General features: G+C 39.1%; 2 long non-coding RNA genes across 2 annotated transcripts in view; one reads left to right on the top strand and one right to left on the bottom strand.

Annotated features, from left to right (window-relative positions):
- Positions 1–9,756, top strand: part of LOC134472734 (uncharacterized) — a 15,229-nt gene extending 5,473 nt beyond the window's left edge. Inside the window, exons 2-3 of the long non-coding RNA XR_010042668.1 lie at positions 1,252–1,379; positions 7,501–9,756. This is a non-coding gene — a long non-coding RNA (uncharacterized LOC134472734). The remainder of the gene's footprint in view (positions 1–1,251; positions 1,380–7,500) is intronic.
- Positions 1–22,838, bottom strand: part of LOC106025660 (uncharacterized) — a 26,802-nt gene extending 3,964 nt beyond the window's left edge. Inside the window, exon 1 of the long non-coding RNA XR_001199204.2 lies at positions 22,672–22,838. This is a non-coding gene — a long non-coding RNA (uncharacterized LOC106025660). The remainder of the gene's footprint in view (positions 1–22,671) is intronic.

Below are 22,838 nucleotides of genomic sequence, written 5' to 3'. Positions count from 1 at the left end.
TGATAGTCTCTGAAAAACACTCTTCGTGGGTAACTGTCCTCCTTTTCCTGCTGTGGGGATCACGATTTTCTCTATTTCAGTTGATAGTGTGTTTGCATTGGGAAACTACCAAGATAAAAAGAAAATCTGGTCAGTCAATTTGGGGATCCCATTTTATTACCTTCTGAATAAAGTGCGCGTATTCATTGATTTATGGATTCAACACAGGTTTACTAAGTATGGGTGGTGGGCCTAATGCTACAAAGAGAATAAAGCAAAGAACAGGACAAATTATGCCCTGCCCTCCTGGGAACGCACAATTCAATGAAGGACATGGATTTTAAAAAATAATTATAATTATAAAAATAATGAGCTACAGGAAGCTGTGGGGATATTTAGATCAGGACACCCAGTCCAACCTCGGGGTCTGGGGAGCCTCGCCCTGAGGAGTTGCCATCCTGCAGAGCAGTGTAGACCTTGAAGAAGAAAGGATCTGTGGATTTAAAGATATAGGTAAAAAAATAAAAGTGAAAATATAGCACAAAAAGAAAAAAGTGTTCGTTTTGTTTGTTTTTAAAGAAAGAGAACTATGAAACTATGGAGGTTTATCCTGAACTGGAATCCTCAAAGAAGAGGAATGGAAAGCAGCAAAAATATTTTTAAAAATAAAATTTTAAAATGTTATGAGATATATAAATCCAGAGATCCAAAAGTCTAAAAAAAAAAAAAAAAGTTCAAGCCCAAATTGGTGTGGTACAAACCTGTAATCCCAGTATTTGGGAGTCTGAGCCAAGAGGCTCACAAGTTCAAGCCCAGCTAGGGCAACTTAGTAACTTAGCAAGACTGTGTCTCAGGAAAGCAAAACAAACAAACAAACCAACAAACCAAAACAAAAAATATATATGTATGTACATATTATATATGTGTATATATATGAGAGAGACAGAGAGAAGAGCAAGAAACTAGGGCTATAGCAATCACAAGCATCAAAAACAAGCAAGCAAACATCAATCATATGATGCCTGAGAAAAATTAGCCCAACACTCATTGTTATCAAGTTGCTCAAAAGTAAAAATAGGTTTCAAAAACTTTAAAAATGTTCAAGCAGCCAAGGGAGGGGTCATGTTGTACACAGAATAATGAACATGAGTTCTAGCAGATTTCTTGTTTAAAACAATGTGAGAAGATAGTATAATAACATCTTTATAACACTAAAAGAAAAAAATCTGTCAATTAGCATTCTATCCCATAAAAAATATCATTCCCTAACAGGGTGAAATAAAGACTGTTCCAATATACAGAAGTGGAAAGAAATAATCAGTAGCATACAGAAGTCAAGAGGAAAATGATACCAGACGGAAATACAGATTTTCACAAAGGAATGGAGAACACATGAAAAGGTGATTACAAATTAAATACATTTTTTCCTTTCTGGTTTTAAAGTATTTCTAAGTAGTATTGCACTGTTAAAATAATAAAAAGTTGTTTGAAACTTATAGTGCAATTTGAAGGAAAGTCTCAATAAAGAAGTGCAGTATAAACCGTATATAAGCTACTAAATAACAACAAAGACTTATTACTAATAAACCACCAAACAAGATGAAAATAGAGTGACAAAAAATATGCAATGAATCCAAATGAAAGGAGATGAAAAAGAAGGGAAGTGGCAAGAAAGAACAGAAGGAATGAACAGAAAACAAATAGCATGATGGCAGCCTGAAGCCTAGCTGTATTGAAAACTATGATGACTGTTAGTGGTCGAAACATCCCAATTAAAAGCAGAAACTATAAGACTGAATATATTGTCTACAGGAAACACACTTTTTACAGACACAAACAGGTTAAAGGTAAATGAATGAAAAATATACACTGTGCCAACACTAATCAAAAGAAAGTGGAAGCGTCAGTAATACTATTAGATTTCAGAACAGAGAAAATTATCAGAAATAAAGGTCATGTCATAATGGAAAAGGGACTGCTTCACCGAGAGACATAATGATTTTAAGTGCCTATGAGCTTCAAATTACATAAACAAAACCAATGGGACTCTAAACACAAATTTAAAAACCTACCATGTGAGTCATAAATTTGAACATCTTTCTTTTAGAGAAGCAGATATTCACTGACAACATAGAATACCCAAGCAGCACTTACAACCAACTTAATCTAATTGGCATTTATGGAAATCTCCATCCAATAGCAATAGAATATACATAATTTTAAAGATATATTCTGGTCCATAAAAACACGTGCTCAAAAAATTTAAAAAGAATTCAAGTTGAGGCAGTAAATTTTCTAACTAAAATGAAATTAAATAGAAAACAGTGACAGAAAGATATCTGGTAAAGCAGCAAATATTTATAAATAACTTTTCCATTGGTCATAAATAAATCAGAAAGAAAATTAGAAAATAAATTCCTTTGAATGAAAGTGTGAATATTGCACAATGATTTTAAATGGTACGTAGGGTTAAGTTTGTAGCACTAAATGTTTATGTTAGGAAGGAAGGAAAAAGGTCTCAAATCAACGACTTAAGTTCTTACTTTAGAAAGATAGCACAAGAAGTGCAAATAAAGTCCACAGTAAGAAAAAGAAGAATGCTATAGATCAGAGGAGAAGTTAAAGGAATAAAAACCAGAAAAATAATAGGCATAATTAATGAGCCAGCAATTAGTCCTTTGAGAGAATCCATTAGATTTGAAAAATCTGTACCATACGTATCAGAAAAAAAATAGAAAACACAAGTTCCCAGTATCAGGAATGAGAGAAGTGACACTTACTACAGAATTTACAGATATTAAAAGAATAAAGGAGTTTTATGAGCACTTTTCTGTCAACCATTTCAAAAGCCTTGTATTCGCAAATTTCTTAAAAGACACAGACTATCAAAATGTACTCAAGAAATAAATAGCTTGAACGGCCCTGAGTCTACTAAAAAAGTTGAATGTATAGTTAAAAACGTTCCTATGAAGAAAATTTTAGGCCCATGTAGTTTTACTGGTGAATTATTCACTGAAAAAATTAATAACAGCAATGCAACACAAACATCTACTGGAATTTCTAGCAAATATAAGTCAAAATAACAAAAGTCATCGAGATTGAAAAGAAGCAAAACTGTATTGCAGCTGGCATGATGATCTAAGCGAAATACGATAAAAATCTCCAAAATATTATCAGAATAATAGTTTAGAAGCCTAACATCAATATGCAAAATACAGTGTATCTGTATCTATGTCTGTGTCTATTTCTATGTAAATACAGATTTTCACAAAGGAATGGAGAACACAGGGAAAGGTAATGACATGTTAAATAATTTTTTTCCTTTCTGCTTTTAAAGTATTTTTAATTAGTATTTCTCTATTAAAATAATAATAGAGAGTTGTTTGGAACATATGGTGCCATTTGAAGGAAAATCTAAATTTAGATGTGAAGTATAAACACTAAACTGACTAAAGAACAACAAGACTTATTACTAATAAACCAACAAAACAGATAAAATAGAGAAACAAAAATATACTGAACCCAATATCCAGTCTATGTCTATGTTTATGTCTATGTCTGTATTTATCTGTATCCAAGCAGCAGCCAGGACTGAAATTATCTATCTTTGTCTGTATCCCAGCAACATTCAGGACTGAAATTGTTAAGGCAATACCATTTCTAATATGATTACATGAAGTACAGTAGTTAGGATTAGCTCTTATTAAATAACTATCCTAAAATAGATCTGAATAGTTTTCCTTAAAAAATCCTGGATTAATATAGATGTGAAGACAGTGAAAACTATAAAATAATGGCTAAAAAGATATTAAAGAAAATGTAAAAAGTTGATATCCTCATCAAGTTGTCATCAATAGCTTAAAATACTATACATATTATTTCCTTAGTTAACCTATAAATCCAATGCAGTCATAACCAAAATGCCAGCTGGTGTTTTTGTAGAAATTTACTAAGGTATTCAAGAAATCTCTGTGAATGCTAAAGGGTCTGGAATAGCCAAGACAATTATAAAAAAAACAACTTTGGAAGACTAAAATGCCTGACTTTCAGACATATAAAATTATAGTAGTTGAGATGCTGTGTTATTGACATAAAGACAAATATTGAATTGCATGTGGAATAGAACAGACTCCAGACATAGACTTAAACATGTGCAGACAACTGATTTTCAGCAAAAGTGCAAGCCAGTACCCTGACCAAAAAGACAGTCCTTTCTTTAAATGGGCCAGGTGATGAGATATTCTTTTGCAAATAAATATAAAATGTAAAACTATAAATCTTTGAGAAAAAAATCTTTGTGACTTTGCATATTCAAAAAATGCTTTGATATAGCACCAAAAATACAGTCAGTAAAGGAATCAGTTACTATACTGGACTTTATAAAAATGTAAAATTTAAGGCCAGGGATACAGCTCAGCAGCACAAGTGACTGTCTGGCAAGCAGAAAATCCTGAGTTCAATTCCTGGCACACACACACACAAAAGTAAAATTTATTCTGTCTAAGGGACCGTGGCAAGAAGCTACAGATTGGAAGAAAACATTTGTATAACATATATCTGGAAATTAATATATGAAAAACTCTCAAAACCATAATAAGGAGACAAAACTGGTGCCATCCTCAGACTGTGGGGAAAGAGAACAGGAAGTCAACAAGAAGAAAACCCTCCATGTAAGTTACCGCTGGGGAGAGAACCAGAGTCCAGCCCCTTCTGGTGTGCTGATTGGGAGACAAGAAGAGCCAACAGCCCTCCCCCACCATAAGTGACCAGCTGATCCAAAGGAACACAGGCTGTGTTTACCGCTATTGAAAAATACAAGTTAATGCTTGTTGTAGTGTTTAGTGTTTCACTGACTTTGCAGGTCTGGTCATCTATTCAGAGGATACCAATATGCAATGTAACAGCTATGGAGGAACTCCTTTTGAAGGTGATGGCCATTGTTAATTCCCTATTATCTTGTTTGGAAGCTCTGTATCATTTGCACTGTTTTGTTGGATTGGGTTTTATTCTGTTTTGTCTTGTTTGCTTTTATTATATCTGATGGCATAGGGAGCTGTTTCAAAGATAACAAGATATATTATGGTAACCATTTTGGGTTTACTACTATCTTGTTTTGAAGTCCTATATTGCATTCATTGTTTTATCTTTTTTGGTTCTATTCTCTTCTTTGTTTGATTTTTACTATATCTGAAGGTATGGGCAGCTATTATGAAGACAACAAGAGGTATTATGGTAACCATTGTTGATTTCCTATTATCTTGTTTTGAAGTCCTGTATCACTTACACTTCTTTGTTTTGATTGGTTTTATTTTGCTTGGTTTAAAGCAAAATTTTTAAAAAAGACAACTGGGTAGAAGATTTGGAAAGATATTTCATAAAAGAAGAAATTGTGAGCCCATAGAAAGATGTTGATGTCATTAGAGATTAGGGAAGTAGAAATTAATGCTATCATAAGATACCACTATGCACCTGGTGATTAAAACTAAAGTCTGACTCTGCTAAGTGTGGAGATCATGGAGGAATAGGAGCTCCCACATATCCCCAGGAGTGTAAAATGGTAGAAAGACTTTGGATAGAGTTTTTCAGTTTTGGAAGCTATTAAATGTTTACCTTCTGTATAAGCTGGCCATTCCACTACTAGAAATTTATTAACATGAAATAAAAACATAGAACATAGGAAGCACTTACAAAGTGCTTATAGTAGATTTATTTGTAAAACGGACAAATTTTGGAAATAACCAATAGATGAATGAGTAAATAAATTGGGGCATATCCACACCATGGAACACTTCCTATCCAGTAATAAACAGAGGAATGAACTATCAAGAGACAAAACAACATAGGTGAATTCTGAACTACCAATGCTGAGTGAAAGAAGACACAGAAAACAGGAGTTGAAACTGTAGATCTAGGAAGTATGGATCGATGGTGTCAGGAAGCAGAATTGAGTTTACTAATAGATGAGGATGAGTGAGTAGGAGAAAACTTTTGGAGTGAGGAAAAATTTATTATCTTGATTATGTTGATCAAAATGTATCTAATTGTGTACTTTGTACAATTATTTGATATCAATAAAAGCTTTTCAAAAATCAAGCAAAAACTGGGAAAGTATGTTAGATGCCAATATGGTAATCATATCTATAATAGTTGCAAAGTTCATATAAATTGATCTAAAAGTACTAATAATCTAACAGACAAATAGGCAAGACCACATACAAACACATTTTTTAAAAATAATAAAAATGTATCTAGTGTTTTAAACTCTTCACAGAAACAACTCAAAGATATCAATTTTATTTTGTAAATTAGCAACTATTTTTAAATGAGATTTTAAAAATGTTTATCAGGTATGAAATAGCCTTGTGCATATTCCTAGGTATCACATAAATTTGTTATTCTCTGGAAAAAATTTTTGGCATATGAGTTACAAATAGCATAAAACCTGACCTGGGAAATTACTTGAAATTCCTTGATATTGATCCAATAATTCTACTACTGGGGTTTTATTCTAAGGAAGAATATTTCACAAACAGAAACACTCCTCTTTCCCACACAGATATTCATAGCAATAAGTAATTACAATAAGGAAGTCTTGGGAATAATCTGAAGTTAAACCATTAGTAATTTTTTGTTGTTACATCAATTTCCTGAAAAATTATAAAGCCATACAAATTCCATTTAGTTTGATTTTAGAATAATTAGGGGGACAGATAATGGTATAATATTAAAATAAAAAGCAAAGTACAGGAAATCACAGGATGATTACAATGTTTTAAAAAAATATTTTCACATGAAAACATGGCAAAGATGGAATTTGAATGCATCAAGATGTTTACAGTGGTTTTCTTTGGTATTCTAACTGTGTAATTGATATTTTCCTTGTTTCTGATGTTAGAGTGTTTCCATTTTGTTTGTTTGTTTGTTTTTGAGATAGACTCTTGCTTTGTAGCCCAAGATGGCCTGGAACTCCCATTGATCCTCCTGTTTCAGCCTCAGCAATGCTAGAATTAGAGATGTAACCTGCCACAACCAGCAAATATTTACAATTCTTACATGACTTATAATATTTTTATAATAAGGGGAAATCATCTTTTGGAAATATAGAAGCAGGAAATCTGGCCAGTTAACTATTCACAGATATTACAGTCTGAGAATAAAGGACTGAGGTCAGTTATATGGAGGCACTAAAACTAGTCTCTTTTGACTCACCAACTGATATCTGGAAAGCTCAATTTCTGTCCTGATTACCAACAAACTCTCTGTGGGTCCAGGTTTTTTGTTTAAGTCTCAGTTTCTTTATCTTCGCAGGAAGAGAACAGAACTTGTGTTACTCATCCCTCTGTTACAAATCAACAGCGCAATTGCACTAGGCAAGGATCTGGAATGGGGACAGGTGATCTGGGGAATGTACCAACTTCTCGGGGTTGCCTGCTAGGGACCCTATGATCCGGGTACTCTAGAGGCCCAGAGCCGGTAGAATGCATGTATAATGAAAAAGGAATTTATTCGATTGGCTGACAGGATCAGAGCCTGAATAGCCCCACAATGGCCTCTGCAGGCTGGAGCGTGGAGAAATCAGCAGCCGCTTGGTCCATGAGGCTGGGAGCTGGAAGAAGAGGGCGTGATGGTACCCCAGTCTGGGGCTGACAGCCTAGAAGCTTCTGCAAAATCACTGCTGGAGTCTGATGTTCTGGATGGTGACAGCGGCAAATCTGCACTTTTGCACGCAGGTGTGTTTATGTGTGCACAAGGGTCTATTTCTCTTCCACCCAGGTCCCCAGCCTATTTGATGATGGTACCACGTGCAGTCCAGGTGGCTCTTTCCCCTCAGTCCACTGACCAGCATGCTGATGGTCTCTGCAACACCCTACAGACTCCAAAAAGCCTGCTTTGCCAATTTTCCAGGCAACTCTCAGTCCAATCAAGTTGACAAACAAGGTTAAGGCCATAGGAGCTCAGGAGAAGAGCAGGCTTCTGAGAGCTGGGAATTTTTTGTGAAGATGAGGTTGGCAATAAACAGAGCAGAGGAAAAGCATGCAGAGGTCTCTGTGGCTAAAAAGAGAGAGAGGACAGCCCACATAGCTGCTCAAAATGCGCCTGTATCCCAAGAGCCTGTTCGCCGCCAAGCCAAAAGGATGGATAAGTTCATAGGAAATTGCTTTTTAAACCACACAAAACTAAAACCTAGCATGTTCTCAAGCACCTGTAATACATCTACCATCAGATGGGAGCGAGAACAGGTGACGTCTTCAGAGACAGAGATGGCAGGAATGGGCACAGTTTAGGAGGTGGGATTAGGCAAGATAGTACTGATGCCCGTGCATGCAGGGAAGACTCCATGCCAGTGTTAATGAGCCAGTGCTAATGAGCCAGGTGATGCAGCCCTGAAGAGTGGGGGTTTTCAAGTATTACTTAGGAAGACAGCAGGGAACAGGTCCCAAGTTTTAGTTCCATGAGAACATTGCATTGTTCCAGTAAACACTTAGACCTCGGAGGCCTCCTCCTGACTTCCTATCACCCTACCTATCTTTTTCATCCTGCCAGTTTGACCTTGATGACTCCCAACAAAGTTGATTGCTTCAGACATTTGTGGGAAAACGTGTCAGGCACCTTTAGCCTGAATCAACATTGTGCTTCAGATGTAACCTGACAGAGAGACTCTATTTTGACTTTGTTCTGTATTAAACAGTGATCATTTGCTGATGGTTCCTTGTGCAAATCAAAAAGAAAATGATTAGATGTATGTAGGCAAGTAGTGACTTGTGATGACAGTTTCTGTGAAGATGTAGAAAGTATCAAAAATATATTGCTGGGAATTTTCTGTTTGTTTTCATTATCTAATGTGTACCAGGTTTGGGGGAACTGAGCGTGTGTATATGTGTGTTTCCATGTAGGGAGAAAGTGCAAAGTTATTAACATTTTCATCTGCAGAAACTGATTGAAATTGTATTCATTGGCTCAAAAGTAAGATCTATTTACAGGGTGCTGGTTGGCAATGTCTTCTGGAAAGAATATCAAGAATGAGAAGTTGTCACACCAGGCTGCAGTCCTGGCTGTGTCTTCTAGACAAGGGTTTTGAGGGGTAGTTTTAAAGGGGCCTGGCTCAAGTTGGAGGGCCTGCTGGGCTCTGAGGTAGGGCTTGATAACGGTTAATGGGTCACACTCTGGCTTGTCACCTCCTCAGGAAAAACCAATCTGTTTTCTAAGTTCACGAATGACAGGATTATTGTGTAAATGCTACTGAAATGCTTTTATTGTGACTGTTTTCCTCTGAAGCTGCTGGAAGGGGCTTTGCCAAGAAAAGCAAACAATAAAATGCAAACATGCCCTGTAATGATGTCCCAGCTTCCACACGTGAGGGCACCAGGGACTTCATCTCCAGCTACCCTCGCTCCATTCTGGCCCTGGAGAAGAGATGAGGCACAGCAGAGGATGGGTCACTGCTTGAGGGAACACAGATGGCAACTGCAGCCCCTTCTGTTTGCTCAGGGCAAAGCTGTCACACAGGAGCATTTTCCACTCCTGCCAGTCATGCCCAGTCTATGAGAGTGCATGTGCCCGGCCAGAGTGGCCACCAGTGTGTGCAAGGTGCACTGGGTGCGAGTGTTTCGGTCCCCACACTGCCCCTCTCAGGAGTCTCCTGCATTCCCAAGGCCGCTCTCTCCCCACCATCCTTTCTTATGTCACCTGCCTGTCCTGCACACTGGTATGAGAGATGCTCCTGTTTCTCTGTGAACTGACTCATTTCTGTCATGGACATTAAATGTTTTTTTGATATGCCTTGTTACAGTTTCCATTTCAGCCAGAATCATAAGATCTCTGCAGTGACAAATGCATTCGAGGGCTACACTATGGTCAGAGCCCGCTGGGACCATCCTGTGCAGCAGGGTTGTCTTCGGCATCTCTTCTCCTCCTTATTGACTGGTGTCCTCAGTTGGTCATGGTGAGCAATAATCCCTTCCCTGCTTCCCCTTCCGGGTATCCTGGGCATCAGTGTCTCAGGTCCTCTCAGACACAGTTTACAGCTAGCTGTTACCTTCTGCCTGGACACTGTATCCCATCAGGAGCTCCAGCAGCAGGGTGTGACAACGCTAGTATTTTAGGCTCCTGGGCAGAGAACAGACTTCTTGAAACATAGTAGGGGGTAGGCACTTAGATCATGCTTGGAGGTGACTGTCCAGAAACTATGGACAACTGGAAAAATTGCTGAGCTCACTGCACTGAGCACAATTTCAATGGTATTGAGAAAGCAGAGTAGTTTTTGAAGGGCTTCAAGAATTAGCCTCAGGCTCACAGCATGTGCACAGGGGCGTGTGCATATGCATATGTATGTGTGTGTGTGAGAAAGAGAGAGAGAGGCTGTGCACAGTTGCACAGACTGTGAACTTCTAAAATAAAAGATTACATGTGTGGAGGTACAATTCATATGGCAAACACTGACATGTTTGTTATGACAATCAGCCAGCAGAGACTGTACATATATATGAGTCCAGAGCCTTGTATATGCTAGGTCAGTATTCCACTGCCAAGCAACAACCTTGGCCCAGAGGCTCATCTCTTTATTTTTTTTAAATCAAGTTTACTGGTACCATTTAGGTTTACATAAAGATCACATTCATCACAGGGAACTTGTACCTGTGATATAACTGAGTTCCCATTCTCCTCCCCTCCCTTCATCCTTTTGTCTGATCTTTATTTACGAAACTGTGTTTCCATTTTGTCTTTTATTATCTCATTTTTCCTTTTCCCTTCCTCCCTCCCCCATTCCACTTTCCTTCAGAAAAATTTCTTCCTGTTTCACAGTATGTGTTATGTATTTTGGTTCTTACTTGCACTATTTCTAAGTGAGAGACGGGAGAAGCAAAGTGGGATTGAGCCTCTTCCTTGTGGGCTTACCCCACTCTGTCTGCCCTTCTTCCCTGTCACTGCAGGCCCAGCCATCCGCTGGCTTTAGCAGCTCTAGGTTTGCTTCTTCCACACTGTCCTTGTGGTTCAGTTTGTCTGACCAGGCCTGACCTGCCCCTGTGAGCCCCCTGCAGCCTCTCACTTCCTTGTTACTATAGGGTACTTACCCTGTGTCCCTTTCTAAGCTGTGCTAACTCTACAGGCTCTCCAGAGCAAGGACCGGGTCTTCAGGAGCTTGCAAATCCCAAAGGGTTCTGTGTAGCGACTTCCACTGCAGGTGCCCAGGGCAACCTGGCAGGTGAGCACTCACTGTGTGACCTGGGAGGTTGGGAGTACACTGTGTTTCCTCTGCCTCCACTCTGCATATGTGATTTTTTCTCATTTTCTTCATTGTGAGAACACTGGGAAGTTATGAAACTCTGAGGATCTCTGTCCACTAGTAGCACACTGGCTTACCTTTTGTTAAGGTTTTTTAAACAGCTAACAATATGATAATGTCAGGGGATAGACAATAACAGATGGCACAGAAACGTTCCTTATGTGGCTCACTTGTGACCCTCTGGTGTGAAGAAGCTTGGACAAGTGAGTTCTGATGATGGAGGTCACTATGCAATCATCTCCCAGTCTACACCACACGCAGGGAAACATAAGAGACTCGCAGCTCTTGCTGCCTGCATCTGCGACCAGCCACAGTGTGGCTGTGAGGATGACTCAGGGCAGCACAGCACTGTGGAACTAACTGTAAAGAAAAGGGAGAGAGCAAGAATGCTTGGAGAGAAAGACAGATAATACTCTTGTGTTTGGGATCAAGGTGCTATTGAGGCAAACTGAGCAACCCAAGGGCACATCTTCTCCCAGAATTTAAATTCTCACATGAACATCACTGGGGCCGTGGAAACATCAAGCCATGCCATGCCTCAGTAAATGGAAACGCTTTCGCTCAGGGTTTAAGAAGTCAGGGGTTATTGATACTTTCACTAGCTTGTGAAATTAGCTGATTTTGGCATATATTTATATGAAAGGAAGTAAAATACTTGAGTTCTTTGGAGGCAAGCCAGAAAGCCACCATGGCCTTTGAGCACATGCCTTGGTCTCTCCTCTTGCACCATGCCTTGGGTGTCACAAAATGCTGTAGTTGGAAGAAAACCTAAAAATCTTCATATGCATCAGATCCTATTTTAGTGGGTAGATGGCTTTTCAAAAAATTGCTAACCTCATTGCCTTTCAAGGGTATCTCAGTGTGGAGTTAGCTTTGCTCATCTGTGTGATCGATGCTGCAGGATGGGTGTGGTGCAAAGTGAATGGGATGCAGAAACACTGAACCCCATGGGCCAGAGAGAACACTGGTGCAGCAGGAAGACCTCTCCACAAGTGACTTCATGGCCTGAGTGATTCTGGGAAGCACATCCCAGGGTCTCTGCAAAAGCCTCAAGAATAAGTCGTCTTTAGGATACTCTGTCTTATATTGTCTGCTTTGGGGCTGAGCTGGAGTCTTGTGAGATCTCATCACACTAGGAGGGAGGGAATTTAGAGCAAGGATGGTGCCACCCACCCTTCTGCACATCTCTCTGATGCTCTTGACTCTGTTCGTGTTCCAGTGACTCCAGCTCACTAAATGACTCACTTTTACCACGCCACACACACCCTTGTCTCCCTCAGTACTGAAACATCAACTCTAATTATAGCTTAGTACATCCGTCCCTCTTCCCTCTCGTGATCTTAGGCTAAGCCCCATTGTTTCTGTCCTGCACCAGCAGCCATGGCTTCCTAATTGTTCTCTCCATTCTCTTTTCATCTTCCTTTCTCATATCTCCCCCATGTTGCTTGCAGCTGAGATGATATTTTCAAGACACCAGTTGGATTGCAACTTAACCCCTGCTTAATGTGCGCAGTGGACTCCACTTTAGTCCTTTAGCATGACCCCTAAGGGCCGGTACTGTTCATCCTCTCGCTAAGTCTGACTTGTCGCTTGTCACTCAGTCAAACCTCACTGTGCCTCAGGTACGCTAGCTTTCACTGTGTTTCTGAAGTGCCAAGACTCTGCTGATCCAGGACCTTCATTCATGCCATCCTTTTCTCCTTGGACCACACAGATTCCTCAACTGGACCTTGACAGCCCACCTATACAGACCTGCCTGGCCAGCCTATTTTCAGTCCTCTTTCTTACTGTAAATGCCACTTCCTCAGAAAGCCCTCTTTGATCCTGAGATTAGATCTCTTCTATTAGATGTGCTTAGTGTAGGAGCAGAAAACTGTTTCTATAAAAGGTCAGAGAGTAAATAGTTTCAGCCTTGCTGCCCATGTGGTCTCTAACCACCCAACTCTACAACTGCAGCAGAAATCATTCATAGATAATATGCAAATAAAGGAACATAAAATGTATTCAAGTAACATATTTTGTTGAGAAAACAAGCCAACAAACAAACAAATAGTGGACCATACTAAGTCTAGGAACCATAATTTGCCAATTCATATCTTAGAGCAGGAATCCCTGGCTTCTGTTAGGAACTGAGCTACACACTAGAAGAGGAGCAGCAGGAAAGGGAGCTAAGCCCCACCTGTATTTATAGCCACTTCCCATCACTTCTGGTAGTGTCTGAGCTCTGTCTCCTGTCAGATCAGCAGTGACGTTAGATTCTTGTAGGAATGTGGACCCTATTGTGGGCTGGGTGTGTAAGAAGTCAAGGTTGCACATTCCTTTAAGTAATCCTGAAACATAACCTCCAGTGTCTGGGGAAAATTGTGTTTTCCAAAAGGAGTCTTTGGTTCCAAAACATTGGAGACTTCTGCCTTGGAACCTCCTATCCTAATATTGATAATAACCCTCAGTATTATTAGTATTTATAATAATATGTAACTAAGTCATTGTGTCTGTGTGGTTCTGAGTTAATATAAGTCCTTGCTCCCTAAACTGCTTTTCCAGGAAGATAGAGCTTATGCGTACTTTATAGCATTCAGCAAGTACAATAGGCACCCAAATAACAGTGACTCAATCAACACCAGTTTATCCAGTCAGACTTTATGCTAAGCCTTTACCTCCAACAATGGGAAAAGGACCTTTCCTTATTCTTGTCGGTGACTTGATGGATAAGGAAGCTGGACCAGTAAAAGTAGAGGTGTAAAAGGGGCTAGCTGATGCCTCACTAAAAATACAGATGGCAAGTAAGCATATGGAAAGATATTCAACATCACAAGTCATTGGGGAATTGCAAATTAAAACAATGAGCTACTATCTTCTATTGAAGATGCCAACATCAAACCATGGATGACATCAAATGCTGGAAAGGATATGGAGCAAGAGGAACTTTCTTTTGCTGTCAGTGGGAATGCAAAATGTACAACCATTTATGACAGCATCTTCACAATTTCTTTTGAAGCTAAACATCATACCCTCCTTTTGCAATCCAGCAATCATGCTCTTTTGATATTCATCCAAAGGAAAGGGACAACTTCTGTCCACAGAAACACCTACCCATGAATTATGGTGGCAGGTTTATTCATAATGTGGAAGCACCTCCATGTCCTTCAGAAGATGAATTAATAACTGAACACAAACAGACAATGGAATATTATTCAGCACTACAAAGAAATAATCTATCAAGCCATGAAAAGACATGGAGGAGACACAAATGCATATGACTAAGGAAAAGAAGCCAGTCTGGAAAAGTTACATACTGTAGAATTCCAACTGAATGACATTTTGGAAAAGGCCAATTTTTGGAGACAGTAGACTATCACTAGTAGTGATTTTCAGGGGTTTAGGAGAGGGGGCATGAGTTGGCAGAATGCAGAAGGTTTTTAGGGCAGTGATGCTATTATATGTTATCCTATGATGATGGATACATGCACTCCATTCTGTGTTTGCCAAGCCCCATTGTATGTGCAACACTATAAATGAATCCTATTGTAAACTATGGGCTTTGGGTGATAATGGTAAGTCATTGTAGGTGCATCAGCTGCAACGGATATGCCCGCTCTCGAGGATATGCAAGTGGAGGGTGTCAGATCCTACCCATGTGGAACAGGCACACAGGAACTCTGTACTTTCTGCTCAGTTTGGCTGTGAACCTAAAACCACTCAAAAACATTATTTATTTAAAACAGTCTATTTTTAAAAACACACTAGCCCATATCATGGTTCAAATAAAGTTTATTTACTAATCAAAATTTATCTCTGCACTTACTTCCTAAAATTCTTGCCCCCAAGATATTATTTCAGAGAACCAGAATGGAAAAAGGAGAAACCAGTTGAAGTACATCTCCAATGTACCTAAAGATTGAGCTCACTTTGTCTTTGATACCATGCTTCAGTTGCATCACGAATCTGAAGATAACAGAATTTGTTCTTCTTTGAGACCTGGGGATGTGAGTGGCCACGGAGGATCCTTAGAGAAGGAAGATACACTGGGTTGGACAAAAAAGCCCCACTGGAGAAATGAGCTGGCTTATTGTGCTTCACTGGCTTTTTCCGACACTGAGTCAAACCAAACCTGTTTCTCTCCAGGACTGACCGAGCAAGACTTGTGTGAGCTGCATCTGCACACACTTCCCGGCCTCGCTCTCTGCCACTTTCTCCCTGCCACTCTGACTTCCCTCTGATCCCTGCCTCAGGACCCTCAGTGTCGGCTCAGCTTGGAAATCTCTTTTCTTCCTGCTTTCCTGCTCCTTCGCCCCTTCTCAGATCAAATGTCAGTTCCTCAAAGAGCCCAACCTTGAGCTTGAGACTTAAAATATCAACCATTCTCTCTAATCTCCTCTTCCTTGCCTGATGTTTCTTTGTGGCATTAATAATTATCTGATCCAAGCACATTTCACTTTCTTCCCTTGTTCCCTGTCTGACTTTCTCCACTTGCAAGCGAGTGTCAAAGGAAGTCCTCTGGCACTGAATTCCCTTATCTCGGAGACTGCAACTGCGCCTGACATACAGTAGCAACTCAACAAAAAGTGACTGAATTCATTGCAACCAATTTCTGTATGTTAACTTGGTGATTGCACTCAATGTACTGTTTGATTTTCTCACACTAAAAAGAAATTTCAATAATCTGGAACAGCTCACTTGTTTCCAATGACTGAGACATAGGTGACAGTACAATCTGCCTCACTTATTCCAGATCAAACCCAAACACTCATAATGTAAAGAATCTCACATGCTTCCTCATGAAACTGAGACACACTTTTCAAGAGGATTAGTGTATAAGAGCCAGATAATCCTCCTGGGTTGGATAAATAGATCTTATAGAAATTCTTGGGACACGTTCTGCATAAGGCCTTTTACTAAAATTAAATTAGCAACAAAATGAGCTTTTCTTGAAGTAAATGAAAGTTGGTTTTCTTTAACAAGCTGTCTTAAATCATCACAATCTGACAGGCAGGCAGGGTCTTCCCCCAGACACACACGGGGTACCAAGCTCCTCGGTAGGAACCATGGTATGGGAAGAGAAGGAAGAGAGCCTGGCTGGAGCTCTCCAAGGACACCAGCTGGCTTTCCAAGGAAGGCAAATTTGGAAACATTTGCAAAGCTGTGAAAAACAAAAGCACCTAAGATTCCAATTACTTCAGAAAACTTGCTTGAATTAGTTCCTCTCACAATATGAATCACACAGAGGAACTCTGATGCATTAGATCATCTAGGCACCCACCTTTCCACCACCCAACCATCTGAAGCTGAAATTTTGATTATGTTTCAACCTTGCAACATTTGTCAGTAGCTGCCACTGGGGCGGTGACCTAACCTCGGGCACATCCACAGAGCACAGGAAACAATGAAATTTACTTCTTACCTACAAAAACATTGGTTTTGGCTATGTCTGCCTGAGCCCCTCCTCTCCCCCAGGTATGGAACTACCTCTGCTCTGCACTGAATCATACCACTGTACAAATATTTTACTTTCATATATCATCTGTAGCAAGTGTAATTCTGAGATTTAAAAGTAAATAGCTAGAGTAATTGCAGTTGTGTTATCAGACTGACAATCCTATCATCTCAGATCAAATTTTGCTATGTACAGCCAAAAGCAAATAGTAGTTTTAGTTACAATCCATGTTGAGGGCTCTTTCAGACCATATATACAAAACTGTGATTCTGGTCAACAAATAACCAAAGAAAAACATATTTTATAAGGGTTATTTTCAGTTAAGGAGTTGAATTCTTTATCATAGAATCATTATTTTATTTGCTCTAGGAGTCAGAACTAAACTGAGGGACATTAACATTCTCAGTGTGATTTAGAAAAAAAGGAGAAAAGTGGATTTGAGTTGAAATATTAAAGCATGTTTACCCCCTGAAAATAGCTTGACATGTCTTTTCAAATATCTCTAGTGAAGTGCTCGGGCCTGTAGCTGCCTCTGCTGTGACAATGAGCAGATGAATTATGTTGCCCAGATTTGAAGGTGCAAATAAAGATAAAGAGTCATTCATTCACTCACTCAATCAATCAAATGATACTAATAGAGAAGGGAGACACACCAATAATGCATTTGCATATAGAATATACGATACAGATAACAGCACTTAAGTTGTGCTATAGTAGAAGGAGAAAACACCAAGTACTTTCACAGTCTTCCTAGCACATAGCACACTGTCCTCGGGTCCCTTAAGTCCGACTCAGTCATCCCAGACTTTGGAACCAGTGTTCAGACAAGCGGGGAACACAAGAAACTCACTCTGCAGCGGCAGAGGAAGTGGAGGGGTGATGTGGGCAGCCACCTTGGCAGCCATTGTCCTGCTGTGACAATAATTAGGATGTAAGGGTAGTACAACACCTAACAGCTTCAAGTCTCCCACCTAAAGCAGTTCTGTGGCTTGAAATTGGGCAGTGTTTTCAGCCCGTGATAGTGCACTGAAGTGGTTTGGAGAAGTGTGTAAAGCCTTTTTGTATAAAGTAATGTGTTTCTTTTTTAATTAACAATTTTTATTCCACATACAAAACACTGTGCATACTTAGGGTGTACAGTGTGACAGGTTGACATATGTATATATTCATGAAATAACCACAGTTAAGATAAATACAGATCCATAAAAATTTCTCCCTGTCCTCTGTAGCCCCTCCCATGTACTCTCAGCTCTCCTGTCCCCACTGATCTGATAACAGATCAGTTGCATTTTTATATAAATGAAATCAAACCCTACAATGGATTGGATTTTTATGTTCATGTTCATATGGTAAAACCCTAACCTCCCACTGGATGGTATTAGTAGATAGGGCTTATGGTAGGTAATTGGCTCTTAAAGGGAGAGTCCTCTGGGATGGGATTAATACCCTTAAAACCAGGTCCCCAGGGAGTTCTCTTCGGCTATTTGCACCAATGAGGCCACAGCTTGTATGTTCAGTGGATTCACTCCGTGGTTGGCCAGCTCCAAGGAAGGCAGAGACTGCATGGCTGAACAGCACGGAGGAGAAAAGCTCTTGAACTCATAGCAGCCAGGAAGCAGAGCAGGAAGGGAGAAGCTGGGGCTCAGAATTCACCCTTCTGGGTCAACTCTCCGGTCACTCTCTCCTCCTGCCCTATCACTGAACATGGGACTTCTGGGAGACATTTTTAGATCTAACCATCACACGGCTTGAAGATGGCTGTCTGTAAGTCACGAATCAGCTCTGATAGACACTGTCTCTTGCAGCATCTTGACATCGGACTTTCTGCCTTCCAGAATTGTAAGGAATAAATGTGTGTGGTTTAAGCTGCCTGTTCTATGGCACACACTTACAGCAGCCCAAGCTGGCTAGGACAGACCGACTGTGCTCTTCACTGATCTGCTTCTTTTATGCAGTGCAGTATTTGGAGACTCTGTGGTGAGATGGGGTGTGCCTCTAGCTGACCTCTATTGATTGTGCACTGACACTCGTACACACGGATATGCTACAGTTGTTCGGGCACTAATCTGTCTGTCAAATTTGGAGTAGTTTCTAGGTTTTGGCTATCATAAGCAGAGCTTCCACAGACATTCATGTGTACTATGTTTGTTTCTCTTGAGTAAATATCTAGACATAGAATAGCTGGATCATAGAGTAAATGTGTGACATTTTCCTAACCTGGCACAATGTTCCACGCTGGTTGTACATGGCCACCTGCAGTGCCAGCCCGTCTTTCACATTAGTCAGTCTCACAGGTGTTTTTATTTCCTAGCATCTCGTTATGATTTTAATTTATGATGATTATGAATATTGAACACTTGATATTGGTATGTAGGTATCTTCCTTGGTGAAGTTTCTACTTCTTTGCTTTTTAAAATTGGGTCGTCTTCTCATGAGAAGAATTTTAAGAGTTTGGTATCTAAACATCCTTTATCAAATGTATTCTGACAAGGAATTTGTTCTTCCAATCTATAATTTGTGGTTTTTTCTCTTAGCAGTGTCTTTCAAACAGCAAAATTTGTAGTATTAATGAGGTCACTCACACTCGCATCTCTTCAGTGCAGAAGCCCTGTCCCATTTGCTACTCTCTACTGCCTTCCGTTCCAGTAAAGGCCACTGAAATCATTCCCACTGCCTCGCTGGCTCTGAAGGCAGACACATTTGAAACAGCTGGTGTAAGAATTCAGTACTCTGAATTTGAGGTGTTAAAACCCAACTTCGGTCTTAAAATTATAAAAATCTGAACGCAGAATTTTAAGCTGAAAATTATTACCATATCTTGGACTTTTAGTCCTTTTTTTTTTTTTTTTGGGTATGCGCTAACATGAATTCATGCTTAGAGCCATAACTCAAAAGTAGCATTTGGAAGTAGGGAGCCTTCTCTGTCCCTAGTTGAGAGCTGTAACATTTCCACTTACAGGGGTGAGTTTGTTTGATTATGGCACTAAGTATTGAATGATGAGGTCCAAATATCTATGCTAAAAAGGAAATATTAATTTACATTTTCTAAATGCATTTATTGAAAAAGGAAATAAAAACCAAGAAGATATTTTTTAAATGCATTTCCAGATAATTAAATAATCTTTGTTTTCTTATATACAGAGAGCTGCTGGAGCTATTTTGAGCATCACATTGAGAAATGGACAAATTATAGTTCTAAAGATGCAATTGTGATGAAGGCAAAAAACTGTCTTACAACTCATCGGACAAAATAAAAAAAAATTTGAATTACAGAATTGAACTCACACCCGTGGTTTCCAGTCCTCGCCATCCAAGAATAATGTTTAAATAAAATAGTACAGAACCGAGAACACGGCTCCTCCGAGGCCCACCTCGGTGACTCAGTTTATTGGCAGGTTCTTGTATCCCTTACCCTTTACTTCTTAGTTGCAATTTGGATGAGAAAATGGAGAAAAGAGGCCTAATAGAGAGCAAATGTCACACCCTCAACATGGCTTTAATATTTACTATATTAGAAACAATATAAATTTGGGATAAAGAAACAGTATTTTTTTTTCCCTTTATGTGGAACAGCAGAATTCCATCCAGTGTTTTGAAAACCAGAGCCTCCTAAATAAGATTTTAAAGTTATTTCTTAGTACTCATTTAAAGAGTTTGGATAGGGTCATATTTTGAACATATGTATAAAACAGCATTCCATAATTGATTTATTAACATATGAGGTCATGTTTATGATTTCTTTCTGAAATATTTAAAAGCAAACTATAACTGCATAATCCTATAAAATCTATTCATCACAAACCTGCTTCAAAAGTTGAATAAAAAGCGCAAAAAGAGCCAGCATATTGTATTTAGTTACGGTTGAAGTTTGTACTCCAAAGGATAAATGAATACGATTTGTATTTGCTATGGATTGGGCTGTGTTTTATTCACATTGTATTACATCTCAGGAGAGAGTTTGCTAAATAAGTCCAAATGGCAAAGATTCAGAAATCCAGAAAAATGCAAACATCACATTTTCTTCACGGTGGACAAGACAGGAATGATTAAGAAATCCTTTAGAAAATATTACATTTTCAAATGTTTTCAAAAGGCCATGGCATTCCTAAAAGCTAAATCTCTTCCCATCCTATTCATCTTTAACTATCCTGTCATTGTGTGTGATCTTTAGGAATATAATGCACATACTTTGCTCTGCTAAGTCTTTTTAATTTAGGTTTCATGGATCCTTTATACTCACATACATTACTTGTCATTGTCCCCTGCTGATCTCAATGGTTACCAGAGAAAACTAAGTCCCTATGTTGGCGCAAAGATAGGGTAGATAGTTCCTTTGTAGTGCACTAGCTGGGTTATCAGCAAAACTCTTCTTCTAAAATTACTTCTAAAAATATGTATGTTAGTATCTCACTTCTTTGTTATCAGAGGTCCCTCGAAAAAACGACATATCCGTTCACTCCAAGTTATAAATGATTGTTACTAAATCTCTTTTCAAGAGTAATTTTCTCTAGAGGGCTTGTAAATCTACCATTTTCTAAAAGGAGAAAAAGAGTGTTTCTGTGGAAAGTGTTAAGGATCAAGAAAGGAGAGGCTTAGGTAGCAAAAACAAATAGCTTATGTCAGTTCTGCTGAGAAGGCTTAGGAAAGAAAGAGAGGTGAAGAGAATGGCAATTGTCCGAGTGATGTCACCTGCCGAGATACCACCATCACACCTGTGGTCCTGTTTAATCCAGTTGTATTCATGAGAAGCTATCTTTTTTCTTTTTCTTTCTTTCTTTTTGGTTTTGCTTTTATATATTTAGAAACTAAAATATAATTTTTCTTAAGTGAATGGTCATGATGTTTATATAAATCTACACTTAGAGGTTTTACTTAAATCATTAAGGAAAGAATCCTCAAGATATAATAACTATAGAGACCAGCCTTTGATTAGATACATCTAAAGGCAGACAAGAATGCAGAACTGTGAATGTTTAATAGATGTTAAAACTGGTCAGCATCTATATAGTAATATACAATTTTACCAAGAGAGTTCATTTTTCTATATGGACAACAATCATTGGGTACCACTATCAGTTTTCTGTAATTTACAAAGTTGTAAAAAAAAAAAAAAACCCTCAGAAGTAATGAAAGATGGAAGAATCAAGATCCCCCAAGAACAGTGGTAGTGAAACTATGCCACAGTGGGCTGTTTGTATTTTGAAAGTTCTAAACGTTTCGTCATCACTGCCCTAGAGGGTCTAGTTAGACCAGGTCTTTTCAATCTCATTTTCAACCAGATGAGGTTTTGAAGTGGACACTGCACATTGCCTTGCACCTTGCATAGTGCTTCACACTGCCACATGTGAGTGGTGACCTTCAAGTATGACAACCAAATACCTCTCCAAACAGTACCAAAAGAGCAAAGTCTCCAGAGATACTGATTTAAGCAGTGCACAGAATTCTAGCAAGAGAACGTTAGTAAAGTCTTTCCATTTCCAAGTCTTCTACAGATTTTCCAGGCATAAGGACACAAGAGTCTAGCATCTCAGCCAATACTACATAGCCATTAGGAGGTGGAATGGATTTCAAAACAACGTCTTTCTTCTTTTTTTGTACCTGGATAGAACTCATGACCTCTTGTCTGCCAGGCAGGCTCTTGTGCTGCTGAGCTATAACCCCAGCCCCATCAAAAACATTTCTAACTCCAGAGCATCTTTCTTTTCCTTCTACTGCTCTGAAAATAGGAATTAATGATAGATCTTTACACGAAGCACTCCCTTAATTAATTATAAGCCAAATAATTGTAAGGCACTTAGTTTAAGAATAACTTCTGCTTGGTGTCTCAATTAAGAACAATGCAAAGTTGTAGAAAAATAATATCTTCGTGAAGTCCATTACGGAAACAGAAAAATGAGAATTTCATTATGCAAGAAACAGCAAAACCTGCCCAAACCCTTTGTAGGATAGTCTTTCTGAAAGACACCCATCTTACCTCTGTAGCTGATATCCTAGTAGTTTTTCTGTCTCTGAAATTCCAGCTCATCTCTCACATCTCCGAGTTCTTGTTCCACAGGCTCTATGCCCTTGCATCCATCTGTTTAGCTTCTCTGAATTTATTTTGCAACTCACCTCTCCACCATTTACTCCATTCACAACAAA

This window comes from Cavia porcellus, unplaced genomic scaffold (assembly GCF_034190915.1).
Source record: "Cavia porcellus strain 051 isolate PalLab524CR breed Dunkin Hartley unplaced genomic scaffold, mCavPor4.1 scaffold_2, whole genome shotgun sequence".
NCBI lineage: Eukaryota > Metazoa > Chordata > Mammalia > Rodentia > Caviidae > Cavia > Cavia porcellus.
Note: the sequence above shows the minus strand (reverse complement) of the source record. Positions and strands in the feature narration are given on the sequence as shown.